At 38.3% G+C, this 23,612-nt stretch overlaps 1 long non-coding RNA gene across 1 annotated transcript; it reads right to left on the minus strand.

The window, feature by feature from the left end:
• Positions 1 to 5,178: 5,178 nt before the first annotated feature.
• LOC126363123 (uncharacterized) lies at positions 5,179 to 11,406 on the minus strand. Its single transcript, XR_007566241.1, has 2 exons — positions 10,947 to 11,406; positions 5,179 to 5,545 (listed from the first exon to the last, which is right to left on the minus strand). It is a non-coding gene; the product is annotated as an uncharacterized LOC126363123 (long non-coding RNA).
• Between the last annotated feature and the right edge of the window lie 12,206 nt (positions 11,407 to 23,612).

The following is a 23,612-nucleotide window of genomic DNA, read 5'->3' on the forward strand; positions in this document are numbered from 1 at the left end:
TACCAGCTGCTTACTCAAAATTTCATCTACTATCTATTTGCAATAATAGCACTAATATGTACTTAGAAAAGCTGGAATTGCAGTAGAAAGGTTTATTCATAGTGATTTTAATTAGGGATGTGTCACATACAAATTCTGATTTTACAATTCCAAGAATTGCAGATTCTTTAGGAATCGTTTAGTATTGGAACTGAATGTTTCCCTTGTTTTGGGCACTGAATCTTTGTTAGCAAATCTTTTTTATGTTAGTGTTCTCATTTTATCTTCACTGCAGTCCAGTCATTCAAAAGTATATAAAGAAATGAGCAGAAAGTAAAACTACAATGTCACTACATCTGATAATAAATCATTTTCCCCCCACTGAAAACAGTTTAACATTTAAGAACACATTTATTGTCATGAAACATATGCCAGCTTTTTATAAAATTCAGTAATAATTTTGCAATCAGTAATCACTCCTCAATATTATTCAGAGCTCTGACATGGATTATAAAGTGTGTTACATTACAAAGCAATGACCTAAGGACAATGCTCACAGCTCTTCAACTCTCTCTCTCTCTCTCTCTCTCTCTCTCTCTCTCTCTCTCTCTCTGTGTGTGTGTGTGTGTGTGTGTGTGTGTGTGTGTGTTTTTGAGAGGAGGGGAGAGAGAGAGAGAGAGAGAGAGAGAGAGAGAGAGAGAGAGAGAGAGAGAGAGAGAGAGAGAGAGAAATAAGCAGCTGTCAGCAACACATGCCCTCACACACATACACACATCACCCAGCTTCACTCTTATTCATAGAATAAAGGCAAGTATAAACATTTACTGACTTTTATATTTGAATTAGTAAATTATACACTCTAGCAGTAAAACCTTTAAAAAAGTGCAGGTTCTGGGCATTTAAAACTGCTTTCGCCAAATTACCAGGCAAATGCCCATTAATAAATGTTCTGTCCACTCGGCATAAGCCCAGCCTACATCGCCACCCAGAGGAACGGCCGACTGGGAGCAGGAGAGGCATCATAGAACATTTTAATTTCTATTGTCCTGAATATAGGCTTGATGGCTTTCATTACAAATTATACACGCTTGAATTCCACACAGTGATGTGTGCTGTGTGAAGAGGCATGACACTGCAGTTTGTTTCACTTAAAACCAAATATTATTTCTTACATATCCTCGAACATATATGTAGTTATGTCTAACACCGTATGTGGCTGCTTATGACATGTAGCATGACAGTTGGTTACATATTTATACATTTTCTTGGTGAAAATATGACCACATGCTGAACATTTACTTTATTTGATTTTTACTTTAACTTTCAATCACAAACAAATTTGGCAAGTACAACTCAATCTCACATTGATATTACAAACGTAGAAATTCACGTAGAGTGGTAGTAGATATCAAGCAGAAAAAAATCAGTTTGCTTGAAAATTGTTTTCATTGTCTATCAGCAGTGTTTTTTAACAAACAAAAAATTTGTCAGATACTTTTAATAGGTGCATACTTGGCTCCTTTCAATACAAGAATAAGGTTAAGGTATGAATAGTGTAGGCCAGTTTTATTCTTGGTGATTTCTTCATGAATGCTACTGCTATATTAATATTGTGACTGGTTGTTAATAACAAACTTCATATGAGAATATTTGTATTGAGACTGTTACTAGTAAGTCTAGATTATTTTTTTAAAAAAATCCTGTTGCCTATACACATGTAACACATGGATGCTTTTCATTATAGAATGTTTCTGTACAATGAATATTACTTGTAAAATTGCTCCAGAACATTGTTCCTGAATGAATAAAAGCATGCAAAGTAACTTTCTGATCTTTCTGTCACAACACATGTAGAGTAAACTTTGATTAAATGATAAACCTGAGAAAACCTGTGTGATTTCCAATTCAAATTCTGGTCAATTTCCAATTCTAGTTCTGGTCAATATACATACCGAAGAATCAGAACATTCAGTTTTACATGTTCTTCTTCCTAAAGCTCGAGTGTTTTTGATGATTTATCTGCACTCAGAAAAAAGGAGGGAATATTAGGGTTTCCCGTCCCATTAGCAAAAGGCTAAGTAGTGACTGGGCTCAAGCTCTGATTTGGGAAGTAAATCAGCCAAAGGAAGTACCCCAGCATTTTATTTAATTGATTTGGGGAAATAGTGGAAAAACTTAAATCTGTATGGCTGCACGATAATTTGAATACTTTCCTCCCGTATATGAATCCACTCTCATACCGCTTTGCCACCTGACTTGGACCACCTCAGAAGAAGATTCATTATGAAAAGTTAATGGCCTACATGTCATGGAACTTGGCTTCATATCAGTTAAATACCAATTAACTACATGCTCAATGTTCCTTGGAAAATGTAAGCTTTAAATTTTCCAAAAGAATGCTATTAAAGTAGTTTGAGAAATATAAGCTGAACCCTTGAGTATGACAACTCAGACTGAAAAGGCAGCTGAAAAAAGGATACCCTTCTTCAGCAACAGTGAAACTTTGCTTTTGTCACAAACAGAAAGAAGAAACATTGAAAAGGTATTCTGATGGTTTGGCTCCCATTAGGTGTTTGATGCATATACTACATAGAATATGACAATAAATACAACACAGAATGGGATATTATCAAAGAAGGAAATGTTAATGTCTACACAAAAGATATACCTCTTGGACTGTGAGCAAATAATCATTACTTTCTCACATTAATTGAACTGAAGAACACAATCACCCAACATATACACATATCTTAGTGCTAAGCTACCTAGGAGATATGTTTTACATGGAAATAATATCACAAGTGAAGATATTGTTCAAGTCATTTCTAAATCCTCTAACTGTTATTGGTTCTCAAATTACATAATAAACATAACAATGCATCTTACCTGTAAAAGCTCTGAAGTGTTCCGATACTGAAAAGGCTATTTACACGTATAGAAAGAACATATACTTAATTTGTTAGTGTTATAACTTCAAGTTGAACAAATATATTTCAAGGAAGACGCAATACATGAAAGTCACAGATCAAGTAAACAGAGTAAGACATGTGTACACTTTAACAGTCAAATCATAACTGAGTCCGAGTCTAGCAGCCGCTGGCTGGCTGGCCGCTTAGGTGGCGCTGCTGCTGCATGGCTGGCAGACAGTGCCACATGTAGAGGACGCACGTAACTGCGCAGCGGCACTTTGAAAGATCGGCAAGTCACAACAGTTATGCAGTACATTTCAGGCTACTAATGTAGGCTCTGATCTGTCAAAAATATCTCAGTAAATTATTTGCACAATAGCCTTTTAAATAAATTAATATATGATGTTGTAACAGGAAATGCCACAATGCTCTTGATAGGAAACAAAGACTATCAATAGAAAGCTACTATATTGAGCTATCAGTCATAATCCCATAGGGAACTAATTAAATGTAATGGTCCACAAGCTTCCCTCTCAGGATCCTTACTTTTTTTGCTATTTATTAATGACTCTTCACTGGTAATGTTATGTGGAGTAGTCATAAAATTTTAATTGTCTCAAAAAGTAGTCAATTCTGTGTTTGTTTGCAGGTACATGTCTGTAGTCGTCGCTGGCTGGTACATAATAAAATACTAAGAGCCACTAGAGGAAGTAAAGCTGAATGGTGCAGCTCATTGATAAAGTGGAGTATCATATGGTAATTCGTTTCTGACAGCAAGCAAGACACTGCAGCTGTGTCAGGCCAATCCACATGGCTTCTTTAGCTGTCTGGACCTTTCTGACACAATGCAGCAACACATGGCACATAAACAGGTGAAAGGCTGATTATTATTTTATTCATGGTTGTAATTTTCAGCAACTGTAGTATTATTTTTTCAGGATAAAATTGAGGGGGTCGGCGCAACAGTGGTCAAACCCTCTCCAATACGGAAAATGAGATATTGGTGCCATCTGTTGTCTACTGAGGTTAACTAACTTTCTATCATGTGGCATACACCAATATCACCACCTACACATTTATTTAGAAGCCACTAATTTCTTCACTTGAACAAACTTCCATTTTGTTTGAGTGCAACCTCAAACAGCCAAAGACAGGTCAGTATCTGGATCACATATAATAACATCAAGTATGGCTGACATTCAGGCCGAGAGTGATGTCTCAAGCAATGAAAATAATGAAGAAACAGTGGGAAACTGTGGAAGGAAAAGGGCAAGGTGTATACAGTCCTGGGACAGGAATATAAAGAATAGGAAAAGAAATGCAGGAGAAGAATATGTAGGGAGAACAGGTAAGAAAGTCAACAAATGTAAACAAGGCCCACTATGTGGTTGTCAACATAAGTGTTACGTATGTTTCAGTGAAGAAAAACCCAAAACAGTGTCCAAAAGCTTTTGAAATTTGTGTGACTTTGGTTTCCAAAATGTGTATATTAGTGTGTGTGTTAAAGTAAACCTAGTGGAGAAAAGATATGGTGTGAGTGTAAATGAGAGTAGGAGACAACTCACCCATGAATATTATATTTCGTTAGATGGTAGTGATAAAAGAGTTTGCAAACAGGCATCCGTATCTTTGATTGGAATCAGTAATGGTAGACTTTCGCGGGCAGATTCACAGATACAGACTGAGGGATTACCAAAACAAGATGGTCGTGTAAGACATGGAAATAGACTCAATAAAACTAGTGATCATCAGTTCAATTTAGTTGTAAATCATACTAATAGTTTTCCATTGTGTGAAAGTCATTATTCTGCTCCAAACAGAACATATTTGCCTGAAGGTCTTAATACAGCTATGATGTATAAATTTTATGTTACTTGGATGAAACAGCTACATAATCCTGAAGATATTGTTAGTGAGTATATTTACAGGGATATTTTAAATACAAAATTCAACCCCACTTTTTTTCCTCGCCACCTACTGACACATGCAAGGTGTGTGATTCAACGCGCATAAAACTTTCACATGCAGAGGAAGATGTTGAAAAAGCTAATGTCCTAAAAGAGTTAGATTTGCATCAATTAAAAGCACAACAGGCATATAATAAGCTAAAGAATGATACAGCTTATTCTAAAGACCACAGTTCTGTGAAACCCATCTACACACCAGTGAACTTTTCTACAAGAGGCAGTTGTGGACTTGTAACTTTTGTGTTCATGATTGTACTTCAGATGATTTGCACATGCATGTATGGCCAGTACATATTGCAGGATGGGGTGCTGATGAAATAATATCATGTTTAATTAAATATATTTCCAACAATCTTCAAAATATTGATAAATTAATCATGTATTCTGATAACTGTTTTGCTCAAAATAAGAATATATCCTTAGTATGCTTTTGGTTGCAACTTATTCACAAACAATATGTTAAGGAAATAGTTCACAAGTAGCTTTCTCGCTTCCCGAGCACAGGGTCCCGGGTTCGATTCCCGGCGGGATCAGGAATTTTTCCTGCCTCAAGATGACTGGGTGTCATTGTGTCGTTTTCATCATCATCATTCATCCCCATTACGGTCAGAGGAAGGCAATGGCAAACCACCTCCACTAGGACCTTGCCTAGTAAGGCAGCACGGGTCTCCCGCGTCGCTCCCCTACACTCTGTAAAGAAGTATGGGACTCATAATCATGATAATCTAGTATCAGGTCATAGCTACCTACCCTGCGATAGGGACTTTGGATTCATAGAGATGAAAAAGAGATTGGAAAAATATGTGTATACACCTGCTGGTTGGGTAGATGTTATAAAAATACTAGGACATGTAAAAGAAAATTTAATGTAACTGAAACGCAACACGTTGATTTCGTAAGTTCGAAGACTTTAACTGACAAAATAACTAATTGTAAACATACTGAGGATAAAGAACCTGTTGCTTTCAGTCGCATTTCAATGCTGGAAATCTCTGTAGAACAACTGTGGAAATATTGAGTCAGGTATTGTTATTCAGATGGTATAGAGCAAGGTGCATATCTGAATATCATTAAAGGACAAAAGAGAAAGAATAAACACACCCTTGAACTACAACATGTAAAGCTAGTACCAAAACATTCCAATCCAAGGCCAATAAACCCATAGAATCTTAAAGATATTAATAACCTTTTGAAATATGTTCCACCCATTCACCATTCATTTTACAATAGTCTGGTATCTCAAAATAGATCTGAGGAAGGTGAAAATATACAACATATTGTGGAGGATGACAGTGAAGAAATTTTTCATATTCCTATTATGTATAGTAGGCCTACTGTGTAATCTTGCAAAACACACACTTAAAAAGTTTACAGGAAAAGAAAGCTCTTGCTTGTAATGATAAGTTTATAATCTTAATATTTTACTGACAGAACCACTTTGTGTAATGTGTTGTTACTTTAAATTCATATTAAAATTTGTAAAAGAAGTATTAAGGCAAACATATGATTAATTACATTACATTTATTAAAATAACATTTTTCCTTCTTTCTCATGTACACAAAAATGTCAATGGAACAGTGGTCTAACTAAGAAAATGAGTTGCAGGTGCCTCATAAAAACTGCACTATTGCTAAAACTAATTCACAAAAAACTTTATAACATTGCGGTTAAGTTAACCAATCATCATGGAATACAACACTACCAAAAAAGTGGGATTTCCAAATTCCAAGAAAAACCACAGTTGTATAACTTTGACCTTCTGTTTCTCTATTTCTTAAAAAACGTGGCTTAGGCCACTGTTGTGCTGACACCCTCAATTGCAACTGACTGAATTTTATCTGAAAAAAGACCCATTATTTTATGATTGCACGATTTATAAATCACTGGAAGCAGTCATATCCATAAAATATCTGGAAGTGTGTGTGTGTGTGTGTGTGTGTGTGTGTGTGTGTGTGTGTGTGTGTGTGTGTGTGTGGTGATTTAATGTGGACCAACCACACAAAACTAATCATTGAAAACACAGACAAATTCATTGGAAGGATCCTCGAGAAGTTTAGTTCAGCCCGAGGAAGATAACTTACAAAATCCTTGTTCAGGCAATATGTAAAATTCTTTACTTTGGGACCCTTAACAGATAGGAATGATAGATGAAATAGAAAATGTCTAAAGAAGAGCAACATATTTCGTCACAGTTTTCTTTAGTAAAAGTGAAAACTCACAGAGATGTTCCACTGGCAGACACTAATGAGAAGTGTTGTGCATCACATTGTGATTTGATATTAAAATTCCATGTGTGTACATTCCAAGACAGTTAAACAATATTCCTTTTTCCTACCTGTATCTTACAAAAGTAACATGGGATGATCAGAAACTAGGATACAAGACCAGTAGTTTGGAGTTTAGTCTGTTATAAAGAAATTGGTAGTGTGCGGTAAGTCTGATACAAGCGGTTGGTAACTGCATAGAGAATCTCAATTAGATTTTACAAAGAGTACTCTACAGCATTGTCCCCTTGCATTTATCGTGAAACTCTCGTCTCGCACAAAGCTCTAAGCAACTGGAAAAAAGTGCTGATGACTCCAGTATGTAAGAAGGGTAAAAGAACGGACCCGCAAAATTACAGACCGATGTCCTTAACTTCTGTTTGCTGTGGTATCCTTGAATGTATTCTCAGCTCGAATGTAATAAACTTTCTTGAGACTGAGATGCTTATGGCCATGAATCAGCATGGTTTTAAAAAGCATCATTAGTGCAAAACTCAGCTTTTCTTACATGATTACTGCAAATAATGGATGAAGGGCAACAGACAGATTCTACATTTCTAGATTTCTAGAAAGCATTTGACATGGTGCACTATTACAGGCTGTTAATGAAGATAAGAGCATATGGAATAAGTTCACAATATGTGGGTGGCTTGAAGGCTTCTTAAATAATAGAACCCAGTATGTTAACCTCGACAGCAAGTATTCATCAGAGACAAGGGCATCATAAGCAGTGCCCCAGGAAAGTATGATAGGACTGTTGTTGTTCTCTATATTTATATATGATTTGGCAGTTGTTTGCTGATGATGCCATTGTGTATGGTAAGGTATCAAAGTTGAGCGACTGTAGAAAGATACAAGACAACTTAGACAAAATTTCCAGTTGGTATGATGAATGGCAACTGGCCCTAAATGTGGAAAAATTTAAGTTAATGTGGGTGTGGTCAATTCATTTACATATCTGGGCATAACGTTGCAAAGCAATTTGAAATGGAACTTTTGTGCCATCTCATTGTCACTGTAGGCTTGTACCTTGGGAAGCAAGGAGGGGATGTTATTTGGTGGCTGGTATCCTCTTTCTGTAACATAACTGCATGCATGTATTAACAGAGTTCTTTATTAACGTAAACAGGAAGGTTCTTAAGATCGACCAGGTGTTGTGGTACAATCTTCCCATAATGGTCCACATTAGCCTCACGGCTGGTGAAATACAAGTCCCTCTATGTACACTACTCTGGTCACTAGGTACTGGCTGATTCTGACTGTGAATGGGCTGCAAGTGATGACTCAACTCTGTCTGTGACTGTAATTGTGACTGACTGGATCCTCCGGTCCACAGCAGTGATCTAAATACTGGCAGTCAAGATGCTGTTGGTGGCACGTTTCTTGCGAGTTTGTCTTTGGCCTCTTTCCTGATAGGTTCACTTGCTCCAGCACCTACTAACAATTTTCTCACAGCCTCCTGGCTGTCTGGTGTGCTGGCAACAGCTTACACCAGCACATTCCTCCCCCCTGAAATGCCACACCATTTTCGTGTAGTGAGCGTTCTTGGATCGCGCCTCTTTCCCAATGCCCATAGTTGCCATAAATCCTTAAAACTTAAAAGAACGAGATCACATGGCACAAAGTAATGATTGAGGACCATTGGCGGCACCGGATGCTGCAGTGGGTGTAGCAAGTGGAGCAGCATCTGTTGGCAGCGGCCATGCAGAAGTTCTGCCGGTGATGGTCTGTCTTGCGGGTGGGAGTGATAGGAGGTGAGGAAGAGTTGCAGCACCTGTTCCTGTGTGTGGGTGGTGCAAAGCTTGGCCAACTGTTGTTTGAAAGTGCATACAAAGCGTTCTGCTTCTCCTGTGGAATGCGGGTGAAATGGAGCACTTGTGAGAGAGCGAATGCCATTCCGTTCACAAAACTGTTCAAAATCATGTGAAATGAACTGTGGTCCACTGTCCAACACAAGTTCTTCTGGCAAACCTTCTATGCAAAATATGGAGGACAATACTTGAATGGTGTTACATGGTGCAGTAGAAGCCATAGGCACCACAAATGGGAACTTGCTAAAAGAGTCTACCACTATGAGCCAACAAGTGTTCCAAAATGGTCCTGCAAAGTCAATATGCACGAGTTCCTCACGATGAGGTAACGGATAAGTGTCAACTACTGCCTGTGGGTTGACTGTAGACTTGAAGTCAGCACAAATGGCTTAGGCAACCAAATGAGAGGACTTGCCCATTGAATAGCTAGAATGGGAGCAATTACATCATTATCTTGCAGTTCTTTCAGTTCACTGGCTACTTTGGCTCTGAAAGCAATTGGAATGGGGAAGACCCGGAAAAACTTAGGCATGCATTGTCTTTCAATGTAACATGCACTAAAAAGTTACTAGCTTTTCCCATTATGTATGAAAATAGTTCAGGAAATTCTTTGAGCAAGCTAGCGACACCGTCGTTTGGATAACAAATGGATATGAAAAGTACATTGTCATGGATGCTAATTCCAAACAAATCAAAGGCATTTAAACTGAAAATGTTCTCACTGTGTCTTGATTTCAACACAGTAAAATTCAGTATCCTGGAGTGAAACTTGTAAGTGGCAAGCAAACTACGTTGTCCAAGCATTGTAATTACTTGTCCATTGTAAGCAGTGAGACACATGCTAGATTTAGAAAGGCTTGGTGAGCCTAACTGTTCGTACATGGCACAATTAAGCAGAGTTACTAAGGCACCTGTGTTCAACTGGAAGTTCACATGATGGCCAGCAATTCTTAAGGAGACAAATAGTTTGTTAGAACGCCGTTGCACAGCACTAGGGCGAGAATGTGGCACAACCTTCATTTTACTTTTGTCAGCACCTGTTGTACACTTTGTAAACATAACATTCATTGCATGTGCACTAACCTGTTTTTTCTGGGAATGGGCAAAATTGGTGTTTTTGTGCCAGCACAGGAACGAACATGTGAGAACTGTGGCAGGGAAGGCGAATGGTTAACTTCAGTTTATTGGGAGAGTTTTAGAAAAAAAGTGGTTTGCCTATAAAGGAGACTGCATGTAGGACACCAGTGTGACCTGTTCTTGAGGACTTCTTGAGTTTTTAGGATCCATACCACATTGGATTGAATGAAAACAATGAAGCAGCTGAGAGGCACACTGCTAGATTTATTATCGGTAGGTTCGAACAACACGTAAGTGTTACGGAGATCCTGCAGGAACTCAAATGGGAATCCCTGAAGGTAGAGCGACATTCTTTTTGAGAAACACTATTGAGAAAATTTAAAGAACTGGCGTTTGTACCTGACTGCTGAACAACAAGATGGCGCCGAATGAAAAGTGTAACGACACGCCTGTCTCTAGAAAGGAAAAAATGAGCGGTTCTACATGTAAGCAATGCAGAAAGCATGTGATAAAAGGAATCTTATGCGTAAAGTGTAATTTTTGGCTTCATGAGAAGTGCGCAAAAGTGAACCTGAAATTCATTAGTGACGAAGTTCCGTGGACATGCACCGACTGTTTACAGTAGGAAACATCAGAACTTGTAAGTACCATAAAGTCAAAAGAAGAAATAATTAAAGTGATATCGGAACTCTCAAAAAAGAGATTCAGTCTCTGAAAGAAGAAAACGCAAAGCTAAAAAGCGAATCGGCAAGCTGTGTATGTGAAAACCCATTACAGAATCAAACAAACAAATGGGAGGACTCATGTGCGCAAATTTCGCTGCCGAGCAAAAAACAAAACCATGTGCACATTCCGGCAAAAACAGTGGCAGAAAGCGAAACATGTGGAAATTCCGTAAACTCACGCGTGCAAACTCCGTTACTGAGAAATAAACAAACCTGTGTAAGTTCGTATGTGCAAATCCCAGTGAAAACAGTGGCGGAAAACGAATCGTGCGGTAAATCTAAAAGTAAATATAACTGGAAAACTGTGACGTATAAGAAAAAATATAATTGTGAAAGCAATCCAGCAAAACAGATCGTTAAAAGTGATTTCTTTGTGATTGGCGACTCGATATTAAAAAATGTGGTGGTTCCGAACTGTAAAGTCGATGTTCGCCCTGGAATCCGACCACATCAGATTGTGAAACATTTCAATAACATTAGGAACACTGAAAAATCCAACCAAAACAACAACGATTCCAACACAAACTTTAAAGGCGTGATAATTCACGTAGGGACCAACTCTATTAGAAGCAGCAGACAAGAAGAAATCATAAATGATATTCGTAATGTAATTCGGTCTGCCAAAGATTTGTATACAAACTCCAGAATTGTTATCAACGGAATTCTACAGAGAAGATCGGTGAGTAACGCGTATATAAACAAAATAAACACTGGCATCAGGGAACAGTGCGACGAACTTGGCGTTGTATTTGTTGCCCCAAATAAATTTCTCGACGACAAATGTCTTGGTAGGGATGGCTTGCACCTAAACAGACTAGGTGCAATTACTTTCAGCAAAATGCTCCTGGACTTATGTAAAATTATAAAAAATAAGGGAAACTAATACAGTCTGCAGGGGGTGACTATCCAAGAATACCATATGCAAACAAAAAACACAAGTGTAATCGTAATAAAGAAGCAGCTGAACCAACACAGAACGACATTAAAACGAAAAAAAGTGGGAATGCAAATGGTGTTAGCAAAAATTACTTAACAGTTGTTCACCAAAATATATGTTCCCTAGCAAACAAGACCCAACAGCTAGAAGTGGAGCTGGTGTCTACAGAGTGCTCATTTGTTTGTCTCACTGAGCATTGGTGATATGAGGCTGAAATTAATCAATTAGTTTTGCAGCCTTATAATTTATCGTGTGTATACTGTAGGACTTCTATGAAGTGTGGAGGGTGTTGTATTTATGTGAAACAAAATTATCAGTATAAGACCAGAAGCGACTTATGTGTAATCAGTGAAGAGCAACATTTTGAACTGGCAGCAGTTGAAATCAGAGACAAATACAGGTGTAGGAATTTGATTATCTTATGTATATACAGATCTCCTAGTGGAGACTTCAACATCTTTCTCTCTAAACTTAATCATGTTCTTGACAAGATATCCACTCCAAAGAACCACATTCTCATATGTGGAGACCTAAATGTAGATAAACTGAATCCTGATGCTACATGGGACTCATTACTAAGTCTTGCTCAAAGTTTCAATCTAGTTCCAATGGTTAACAGTGCAACAAGAATAACAAAATACTCAAAGACTGCTGTTGATCAGGTATTAACAGATTTAGGCAAAGAAAACTGTGAGGTGGTGGTAGCAGAGCTATCTGATCACTCAGGTCAAATCATTACTATAAAAGTGGCTCCAGAAGAAACAAAGAAAAGGCATATTTACAGACGAATTTTTTCTAAACAAAATAGATATGAGTTTGCCAAACAGATAGCAGGACTAACATGGGACTCAGTATACTCGGAGGTAGATGCAAATGAAAAATTCAAAAATTTCATGACATTGTTTAAATTAAATTTTGAAGGAACATTTCCCAAAGTGTTATGTCCATGATCAACAGCAGGAAAAAACAAGTGGGTCACAAAAGGCGTCAAAAAATCGTCTGAAACACTAAAGTACCTGAGCTCCATTAAACACAGCCAAACTAATCATGCTTTCTCACTCTTTTATAAAAGATACAGGAAAACATATAGGAAAATATTGCTTGCAGCAAAGAGAGCTCATAACTCCAAACTGGTGCTCTCTGCTGAAAACAAAAATAAGGCAGTATGGAAAATTGTAAAGCAGGAAACTGGTACCAGGAAAGTGAATCTGTCAAACCTGAAAATCAAAGAGGAAGGGACTGTAATAAAAGACCCAATATATTTGGCAAACTATATAAATGATTATTTTAGTAGCATAGGAAAAAAATTACAGGAAAATTTTTTAAGAGCCCCTCAGGTCAAAAAGCCAAATAATGGTGTATCACACTCGATGGTGTTATTCCCTACAACACAGGAAGAAGTCTACAAAGCAGTCAGCAAACTGAAAAACAAAAACTCAGCTGGTCTGGATGAAGTCCCCATTTTTATAATTAAGGACTGTATCAAGAGCCTACTTCCACCTTAAGTTGATATTATAAATCAATCTTTCAAGCAGGGCTACTTTCCAGACTATTTAAAATATGCTAAATTACTACCTCTCTTCAAAAAAGGTGATGCAGGAAAAATTGAAAATTATAGGCCAATTTCTCTCCTCTCATGCTTTGCAAAAATATTAGAAACTATTATGAAAGATAGGCTAATGAATTATTTAAATAAATACAACTTACTGTCTGTTGACCAGTTTGGATTTCAATCAGGGAAAAGCACAGAATCAGCAACAGCACACCTCACAAATCACATTCTAGAAGCGTTAGATAAAGGGAACTACACAACAGGTATATTTCTTGATCTAACTAAAGCGTTTGATACAGTTGACCACAACATATTGTTAAATAAGTTAGATGAACTGCGAATAAGGGGACTTGTGAAAAAGTGGTTCCAGTCATATCTAAAAAATAGAAGACAGATAACTGAAATCTCACATATTTCAAGTCGCTCAAACTATATTGTAAAGTATACTTCAGACCCAAATTATGTAAATATAGGTACCCCACAGGGTAGTGTCCTTGGCCCAATACTATTCCTCATTTACATAAATGACTTCCCACAGAGCATCAAGCATGGACAAACAATATTGTTTGCAGATGACTCAAATGTACTAATCAATGACAAATCACCAGATGCACTGAAAGAAAAAGCCGAACAAACACTAAACAGTGTACGTGAGTGGGCATCCAATAATAAACTAACACTAAATTTTAAAAAACAAATGCTGTAAACTTCTATGCCTGCAAAAAACCACACTATAACAACTTTAAGTTAAACGATGAAACTATAGAATGTGTAGACTACACAAAATTTCTTGGTATGCATGTTGATAATCAGTTAAAGTGGGAGGAACATATTAAAATACTTAGTAACAGAATCGCTACAGCATGCTATGCTCTCAGAATTCTGACTGCAGTGTGTGATACTACATGTGTCAGATCTGTATATTTTTCTTATATCCACTCTGTTATTACCTATGGAATAATATTTTGGGGAGTCAACAGTAAAAATATTCAAATAGTTTTCAAATTACAGAAAAGAGCAATTCGTATAATAACCAAGAATGGCAGTAGGGCTCACTGCCTTGAACATTTCCAAAAGCTGGAAATCCTAACTGTCCCCTGTGAATACATTTTTCAAAGTATTATGTATGTAAAGAAAAATATTGACTGCTATGTTAAAAATTCTTTAGTACACAGCTATGGAACCAGAAACCAATACAATCTGCATCTAGAGAGAAAAAATAAAGTTAAAACACAGCAGAGCTTGTTGTACAATGCTGTTAAATTGTATAATAAATTACCCCAAAATATAAAAGATATTGACACAATTGGACAGTTCAAAACAAAACTAAAAAATTTTTTATTAAATAAAAGTTATTATGCAGTAACGGACTATCTGAATTAAAACATGTAGTGAAATTAAAGTAGCCTGCATTGTAATACACGAGGAAATAATTAAAATATGAAATCCAAAATTTTACAGTACTATAAGAAAATTACATAAGGATATAAAACTAATGTAACATACTTTAAAAATTTGTGTAAATATTAATTTTATGTGCATAATTTGTAGGTATATTGTATTGTATATGATTTTGCTGACGAAATCCACACAATGTAAATTGTTACATGGATTAATAAAGAAATCAAATCAAATCAATCCTACCACAGCCAACATACATTGTGCGTAAGCATCATGAAGATAAGATATGAGAAATTAGGGCTCGTAAGGAGGCATATAGACAGTCATTTTTGCCTTGCCCTAGTTTCAAGTGGAACAGGAAAGGAAATGACAAGTAGAGGTACAGAGTACGTTCTGCCATGCACTGTACAGTGGCTTCCGGAGTATCTATGTAACTGTAGATGTAGTTTCAGCCACCCGCCACCTACAGTGTTACTTATAGATAAAAACAAATGGCAGCTCACTTAGAAAAGTGGTCTCAGAAAGCAGTCTGATGTTATTTGATTTCTGCGCGCAAAACATTTAACTGTGACTGAAATTTATTGGCAGCTGGTGGAGGCTTATGGAGAATATGTTGCAGAACGTCAAATGTTTGCAGCTGGTACAGAAAAGTCACCAATACGGATCACAGTGACTGACCCAGCATGGCTTCAGCATATCTGAACACAGCTCATGTGCAAAAGCTGATTCACAACAACAGGAGGGTTACATTACGGTATATGATGGTAGAATTCGGAATGCCATTCGGAAGCATTCATCACACTGTTCATCATAATTTGCAGCACCAGAAAGTTCGTTTTTGATGTGTTCCACAAAATCTGACCAACTAACACAAGGAGAAGCTCATGGGGGGCAAGTCTGCCATTTTTGCAACAGTTCTCCAGGGAGGGGAACAGCTTTTTCACTGCATTGCCACAAGTAAGGAAACCTGGATCCACCACCATCCCCCCAGCAGTTATCAATGGAATGGAAACACCCCTCCTCTCCATAGACAATGAAGTTTTAGGTGATACCATCTGCTGTGAAAGTGGTGGCCACAATGTTTTGGGACAACTGAGTTATTGTACTCATGGAGATATAGAAAGAGGGAAGACAGTGACAGCTGACAGGTACTGTGAGACCTCGACACAATTGTGCATGCAAAGGAATCATGAGGAAATGGCTATTGCTTCTCACTGAGGGCATCGTCTTCCTCCACAACACACAACTGTGACTTCATCGACTACATGCTGGACCTTGCTCCTAGCAACTTTCATCCTTTTCGTCACTCAACGTGTGTATGGAGATTACGGGCATTCAGTGGCAAGGTGATAAGTGCCCTTACACATATTAAAAGAAGTGAATCAGGAAATGGCTAAAATTGTTGACACACAGTGAGAAGGAAATCTACAACACGATGCTTACTCACTCCAACCTCACTTGAGTTGACCACACAATCACTCTATGTCACATGCTGTATGACAACGGAGAAAGAGTGAGAAGTGCTATTCATGGGATTAAAACATAAGTTTAATGACTGAGGAGTTAAAATAACAGCACACAGAAATGTGACTGGCTAGCTGCTTAAAATAAAAAAGGACCAACATGAGTGAGCCAGTCAATGTATTAAGAGCATCTCCCTAAAATCTTAGGAAACACATTGCACAAAACCCTAACCCGAGTTTCATTTGAAAATCACTTAAAATAAAGGGCAGAGCTGTTTGCAAAGCTACTGCTGCACTCTGTTTTGAAAATGAAGACAGTACAATTAAATGTGGTGCACAGTATCTATATGTCACAAGCAACACACATTGGAGGATCCTTTTACCAGTGCAAAAAGTCATGTGTCACAGGCCTGTGCCCATGTGAAGACAAGTAAAGATGACCTTGTCCCACCTGCATCACTGGAAGGAAGTATGCCATGGCCGCATTGTGGACTTAACTAGACACAGCTTATTATCTGTCACTTCCAACTCTTCTTCTCATCAAGGCACGACTCTGTATCTCAACAGTGAGGAGGCAGCATCCCAGGGGATGGCACACTGAACTGAGGATCAAGACCCACCTCCTTGACTGCTATATCCATCCTTTCATTTGCTGCAATGCCCATGTGCCCTGCACCCAGAAGAAATATACCTCCTTCTTCAGTTTTTGTAAGTGGAGAAGGGCATCCCAGATATTATGGACTGCTTTATTGGCTAGATACAAGTGTTGCAGAGATTCAAGGGCACTTGGGGAGTCAGAACAGAAGAGGAATTTACTAAGTATGGCACAATTCATCTGCTCCAGTGTCCTTAAGATCACAGATAATTTGGCATTGTATACAGTGAACTCTGAAGGTCATCAAATCTTGAAGACCCAATTCGGACAAACAACAAAGCAGCCAATGGAATCCCATGGTTTAGACCCATCTGTGAATACAGCTACATAGTTGTGGTGCTCATTTAAAATGTTGGAAAACATTGTATTAAAAACAGAAGCAGGGGTTCAATCTCTCCTGTATTGCACAAAATCTAAAATTACTTTGAGCCTCTGCAGTAACCTGGATGACATCGGTTCAAACCGTGGATTTGAGCCTATACATGCCCCACACGAAGGGTCTCCAGCATACATTTTCTATGGATCCCAAATGGCCTCACTGCTGATGGAAAAGTGGTAAAGAGGTGTTCCATAGCTGGAGGAGCAACAGTGTGGTATGCTGGGGAAATGGGAGTAGTGAGGAACATATGTGCCTGGTGCACCACGGGAAGCTGCTGTTGGGTGATAAGTGACAGTTCACCAGGCTCCGCATGGAGGTGGGTATAAGGCTGGTCCCGTAAGTGCCTGATGCCCTCTTGGTGTACAATATCAAGTATCTTCAGGTAAGAAGGTCTCGCTTACCCTTACACTGTCACCCATAGTCCAGCTGTGATCACATGAAAGCCCTATAAAACTGAAGCACATGTACCCTTTGCACTTCCCAAGACCTGTGGCTAAGGTACTTCAAAATGGTCCGTATCCCCTGGACCTTTGCCCTCATGTGTGGTAACAGCTACAGTTTGGTGTAAAAAATGATACCACACACACACACACACACACACACACACACACACACACACACACACACACACACACACACACACACCTCCAGAAAATGTAAAACCCATCTAACTAGTCTTTGCAGCCCATTCCTCCAGCCTTTTCACAGTAAGTTGCAACTGACAAGTTGCTGTTGCAGTAATGCACACATTGTGGGACTAGTACTCCCTTCTTCCAGGATTGCTAGTCCCACAAGATACACATGAGAACTTATGTGAAGTTTGGAAGGTAGCAGATGAGATGCTGTCATGAGTACAACTGTGAGGATGGGTCGTGAGTCGTGCTTGGATCACTCAGTTGGTAGAGCACTTGCCTATAAAAGGCAAAGGTCACAGGTTCAAGTCCCAGTCCACACGGTTTTCATCTGCCAGGAAGTTTCAAATCAGCATACACTCATCTGCAGAGTGCAAATTCATTCCGAAAAAATGGGCTTGGTTTCTTACACCACTTGTATGGAAAATTGTTTGATGCTAATAGCATGTGAAGCTGAACAATGCTTTTTTCATTGTTTAGTATGACTCCTTGGTTATAAATGTATACATAGTAATCACAGCAGCTAAATTTTTTTGCCATGTGCTAACTGACATGTTGGCATTTGTGGCTAATATAAATTCTACTTGAGAACTGTTCTTATTAGCGTTATAAATATTAATGTATTCATTTATTAATAACAACTTTGAACCATAAACTAATTTCCCAATAATCATAGGGTGGAGTCTTCTAGGTTCTTGTTCTTTCCTTCTACAAAAAAAAAAAAAAAAAAAAAAAACCATAAATGGCTCTGTATCCTTTACTCTTCACACATGCGTCTTAAATAATCATGCAGGACCTGTACTTGCTATGGAACTATGCACAATGGCCATTGCTGCATCCTTTTTATTGACAGAAATACTGCTGGAAAAAATCTTGAGTTCTTTCTTATCTTTAATGATGTCTGATCTTTCACTGTGTTGCTTGTCAAAATGCTTGATTTCATGTGGTGCTGATCTTAAGGGGTGGGTTGGTCATTCAGATGTTGGTGGTATCGCTTGGTGTGGCACTGATTTGTCCAATACTTCAGCTGATTGACAACCTGCTAAAGAATTTCAGTGTGTTCCTGCTGAAGACTCTTATGGTTCTGTAGAGAACTAGAATCCTATCTCATATTTTCCACCCTTCCCATAGATTCCACATGACAAGGTGAGATGTTTATAGGGTGTGAACCTTACTAATTTAATGAAGCAGTATCAATAAAATCTGGCAATGAGTAATACAATGCAACTTATTGAGGGAAGAGCACACACTTAAACAACTCAGAACAAATTGGTTAGCAGATAGTGTTTGTAAATGAGGGCACAATGAGCACTTTGCAAATTAACCCAAACAGTTCACAACAATTACAGCAACTTCCGCTTCTAGAGTATGGCCATTAGTAGGCACCTGTCTTCCAGCATTTGACTTCAATACTACCGACATATAGGATACCATCAAGCAATACACGCATGGTTTGACCCACCTCTGAGCATTTCCATGCATTTTCAAGTGGTGATTATGTGATGAAAATGAATTGATTTGTAGTGAAATGTCCAAAACATTTCATGTATTTGTGAAAATACCTTCGAAGTTACAAAATTCTCATACAATTAAATATGCATGATGTACAAATGGATAAGTACAGAATTCAAATTAAGAACCATGATCCTGGACAGTTGCTACATGCTGGGCACACCTGCTTCACGTGTTTACAATGTGATTTTGTAAATCTCTCTATGGCAACACCTCCTCATAGTTTTCTGCACAGCTACTGGTTTCACCTACAGCTATTTGCACTTTGCAGTTGAAAGCTGTCAAAAGTGCTGCCAGGGCCAGGAATTTTCTTAATTTGACACAACTGCGTAAGTGTCTTAGTAGTGAAGAATAAATCTATTAAAACTTTGTGCATGATGCAGCAATCTTCCATGTATCTCATTATTTATGACACCATATCTGTTGCACTGTATGTCGTACAATGATGTATTTGTGAAGATACATTCAGTGGCACATTTGAATACTGTCTGGAAAATGTGTTAAGAATAGAGTTAGTAGAAAAGTAATAAATTTAAATGTCAGTGTTTATGATGATATATCTCCCGACTATGTGTGATACATGATATGCGTTTGTTAGTACATTATGTGGATACTGTCTGCGAAATTCATTGTGAATACATTTAGTAGAACAGAAGTACTACATTTAAATGTCATGTATGATGTGGCAGTTTCTCAAGCATCTCATTGTGTCATGTCTCCTGAACTATTTTAGGCAGGTGAGTTCTTACTTCCACAGTGATTATTGCCTGACAGTAAAGGCTGTGTGTACCAAGTTAGATTTAATTGCTCCCGTGGTTTAGAAGGAGATGTGGAAAAAGCACACACACACACACACACACACACACACACGCACGCACGCTCTCTCTCTCTCTCTCTCTCTCTCTCTCTCTCTCTCTCTCTCTCTGTGCACACACATTATTTAGGTAAATAAGCATACATTACGGAAAGTATAAAGTACAAGAGTACTGAAAGTTCAGAGTGGAATACAAACAATGGGAAGAGTAAAGATAAGCATTTACCACAGTGGCAGACTAAGGGATGGGCACAGAAGGCATTGGGCTGCAGTACCAGACATTTTTAATCAAATTCCAAACACCAAAATATGATCAGTAGATAAGGAACAGTTTGGACTTCGCCTCAAATGTATGTAAAATATAAACATAGGTACCTACTTACCTATTATAGGACCCATGCAATTGTAATGGGTGTGTTCAGATTGCATGAAACTTAAAAAAAAACTGTTGAATGATAACCAGTTGTCTGCTAGTAGCAGTTATTCTGCATGAAACTTTTTTAATATCTATGCCATCTGAAGATGTGTCCTACAAGTACAGTTTGAAAATACGAGCATAAGTACTGTGAAGAGCTTGTCAGTGATCCATTAATTTTTTTTAACTGGAGTATTTAATTCTAAAAGTTATTTGGCAGAGCACTTGCCCACAAAAGGCAAAGGTCCCGAGTTCGAGTCTCGGTCTGGCACACAGTTTTAATCTGCCAGGAAGTTTCATACTTTTTTTAAAGGTTATATATAAATATTATATAGTTTATTTTATGAATATGTAAACCCAACTAGATGAATTAGACAAGAGTCCTCTAGATTTAAGCAATGATTTTTACCAAATGTAGACATCAAGATCAACACTAGAATCACCTAAATTTTACATGCTGGAACTAACCATAGATAAACATTTTGTGCCCCCCCCCCCCCCCCCCCAAACAAATCCAGTATCGCACAAATCTTTATCTAGTTATAATCAGCACCTTAAAGGGGTGCACTCTGTGCCTCTATGGTGACTTCTGTGCGAAACATAAATACCACATTTCTAATTAGGTTATTATTATTTTGAACTTTTCTAACACATACAATCAGAATTAGAAATGCATGGACAGTTAAAGTTCTATAAACCCTTGTCTACATTAGATTATTTATTTACACTCTTTTACAGAAAATAACAGTTTGTTTTAATATCAGAATGTGTTACAAATTAAAGAATCATGATATGTAACTAACGAATAATGGTTTATTAAATAGTAAAATAAAAACAATCTTTTTATGCATTGAAGATTTCTGCTTTATTGTCAACCACAATATAAACACTACATACAACATGCATTTGAAAATGGCCATGTATTTATGCTCATGATGGTACCTATCTGCTCTCTACTATGAGCCTACAGATTACGTGGAGAGAAAAAAGTTACTGTTAATGGATGAGTAGGCCATGATCTGTCACTGAAATAATATATAGTGGAGAAAATGATAAAATCTGAAGCTTGCTCCAATGTACAGATAGTTGTTGAGACTACAGACACAGATGAAAAGCATACTGCATGTGGTTATAATGAAGACGTTGACATTAGTGAACTAAAATTGATGAGAAAATTTTGTAGCACTGGATAATCTGTTAGAAATTTGTTTAATAAGGCGCATGTGTTGCAAGAAATAAAAAGGTTTCACTGGCATCTATGAGGGCATGCTGAAAATTAATTCCTCTGAATGTTCTATGTAAAAACTCATAAAGGTTTTCAAATAAAACAAAAGTTATTAAAATCGTGCATCTTTCATCTTCATGTCTACATGTTTCTTTCTCTGCCGATGCCCTAGTGATGAATGTATTTCTCCCAATGAGAGACCAGTTTATTGATGCTGTTATTGTAGAATATTTGACTTTGCTGATGGAACCACAATCTTACACCTCCTTGCACCGCTTCATCTCTATCAAAGTAATGTCCTCAAATGTGTTCTTTAAGTTTAGGAAACAGATGAAAACTGGGACCAAGTTGCGACTGTGTAGAGGATGGTCACCCTACGGTCTGGTATTCTCATGCCGGAGGAGAGGGTGCTCCACATAGAAACAAACTCTTTAAACTCAAAACTCGATTAAAGCACACTGTTTCTCCACCATGATGATACACATTACGATTCGGAGCTTGTTACTGGCTTAGGACTGCAAATACACTACTGGCCATTAAAATTGCTACACCACGAAGATGACGTGCTACAGATGCGAAATTTAACCGACAGGAAGAAGATGCTGTGGTATGCAAATGATCAGCTTTTCAGAGCATTCACACTTGGTTGGTGCCGATGGTGACACCTACAACGTGCTGACCTGAGGAAAGTTTCCAACCGATTTCTCACACACAAACATCAGTTGACTGGCATTGCCTAGTGAAACGTTGTTGTGATGCCTCATGTAAGGAGGAGACATGGGTACCATCACATTTCCGACTTTGATAAAGGTTGGATTGTAGCCTATCACGATTGTGGTTCATCGTATTGCGACAGTGCTGCTCGCGATCCAATGACTGTTAGCAGAATATGGATTTGGTGGGTTCAGAAGGGTAATACGGAACGCCTTGCTGGATCCCAATGGCCTCGTATCACTAGCAGTCGAGATAACAGGCATCTTATCTGCATGGCTATAACGGATTGTGCAGCCATGTCTCAATCCCTGAGTCAACAGATGGGGACGTTTGCAACACAACAACCATCTGCACAAACAGTTCGATGATGTTTGCTTCAGCATGGATTATCAGCTCGGAGACCATGGCTGCAGTTACCCATGACGCTGCATCACAGACAGGAGTACCTGCGATGGTGCACTCAACGATGAACCTGTGTGCACAAATGGCAAAACACCATTTTTTTTTTTTTAGATGGATCCAGGTTCTGTTTACAGCATCATGGTGGTCGCATCCGTGTTTGGCGACATCGCGGTGAAGGCACATTGGAAGCGTGTATTCGTCATCCCCATATTGGCGTTATTACCTGGCGTGATGGTACGGGGTGCCATTGGTTACACGTCTCGGTCACCTCTTGTTCACATTGACAGCATTTTGAATAGTGGATGTTACATTTCAGATGTGTTACGACCCGTGGCTCTACCCTTCATTCGATCTCTGCGAATCACTACATTTCAGCAGGATAATGCACGACCGCATGTTGCAGGTCCTGTGCGGGCCTTTCTGGATACAGAAAATGTTTGACTGCTGCCCTGGCCAGCACATTCTCCAGATCTCTCACCAATTGAAAACGTCTGGTCAATGGTGGCCGAGCAAACTGGCTCCTCACAATACGCCAGTCACTACTCTTGATGAACTGTGGTATCGTGTTGAACCTGTATGGGCAGCTGTACCTGTTTGAGTCAATGCCCAGGTGTATCAAGGCCGTTATTACAGCCAGAGGTAGTTGTTCTGGGTACTGATTTCTCAGGATCTATGCACCCTAATTACATGAAAATGTAATCACATGTCAGTTCTAGAGTAATATATTTGTCCAATGAATACCCCTTTATCATCTGCGTTTCTTCTTGGTGTAGCAATT

Source organism: Schistocerca gregaria, chromosome 1, assembly GCF_023897955.1.
Source record: "Schistocerca gregaria isolate iqSchGreg1 chromosome 1, iqSchGreg1.2, whole genome shotgun sequence".
Taxonomy (NCBI): Eukaryota; Metazoa; Arthropoda; class Insecta; order Orthoptera; family Acrididae; genus Schistocerca; species Schistocerca gregaria.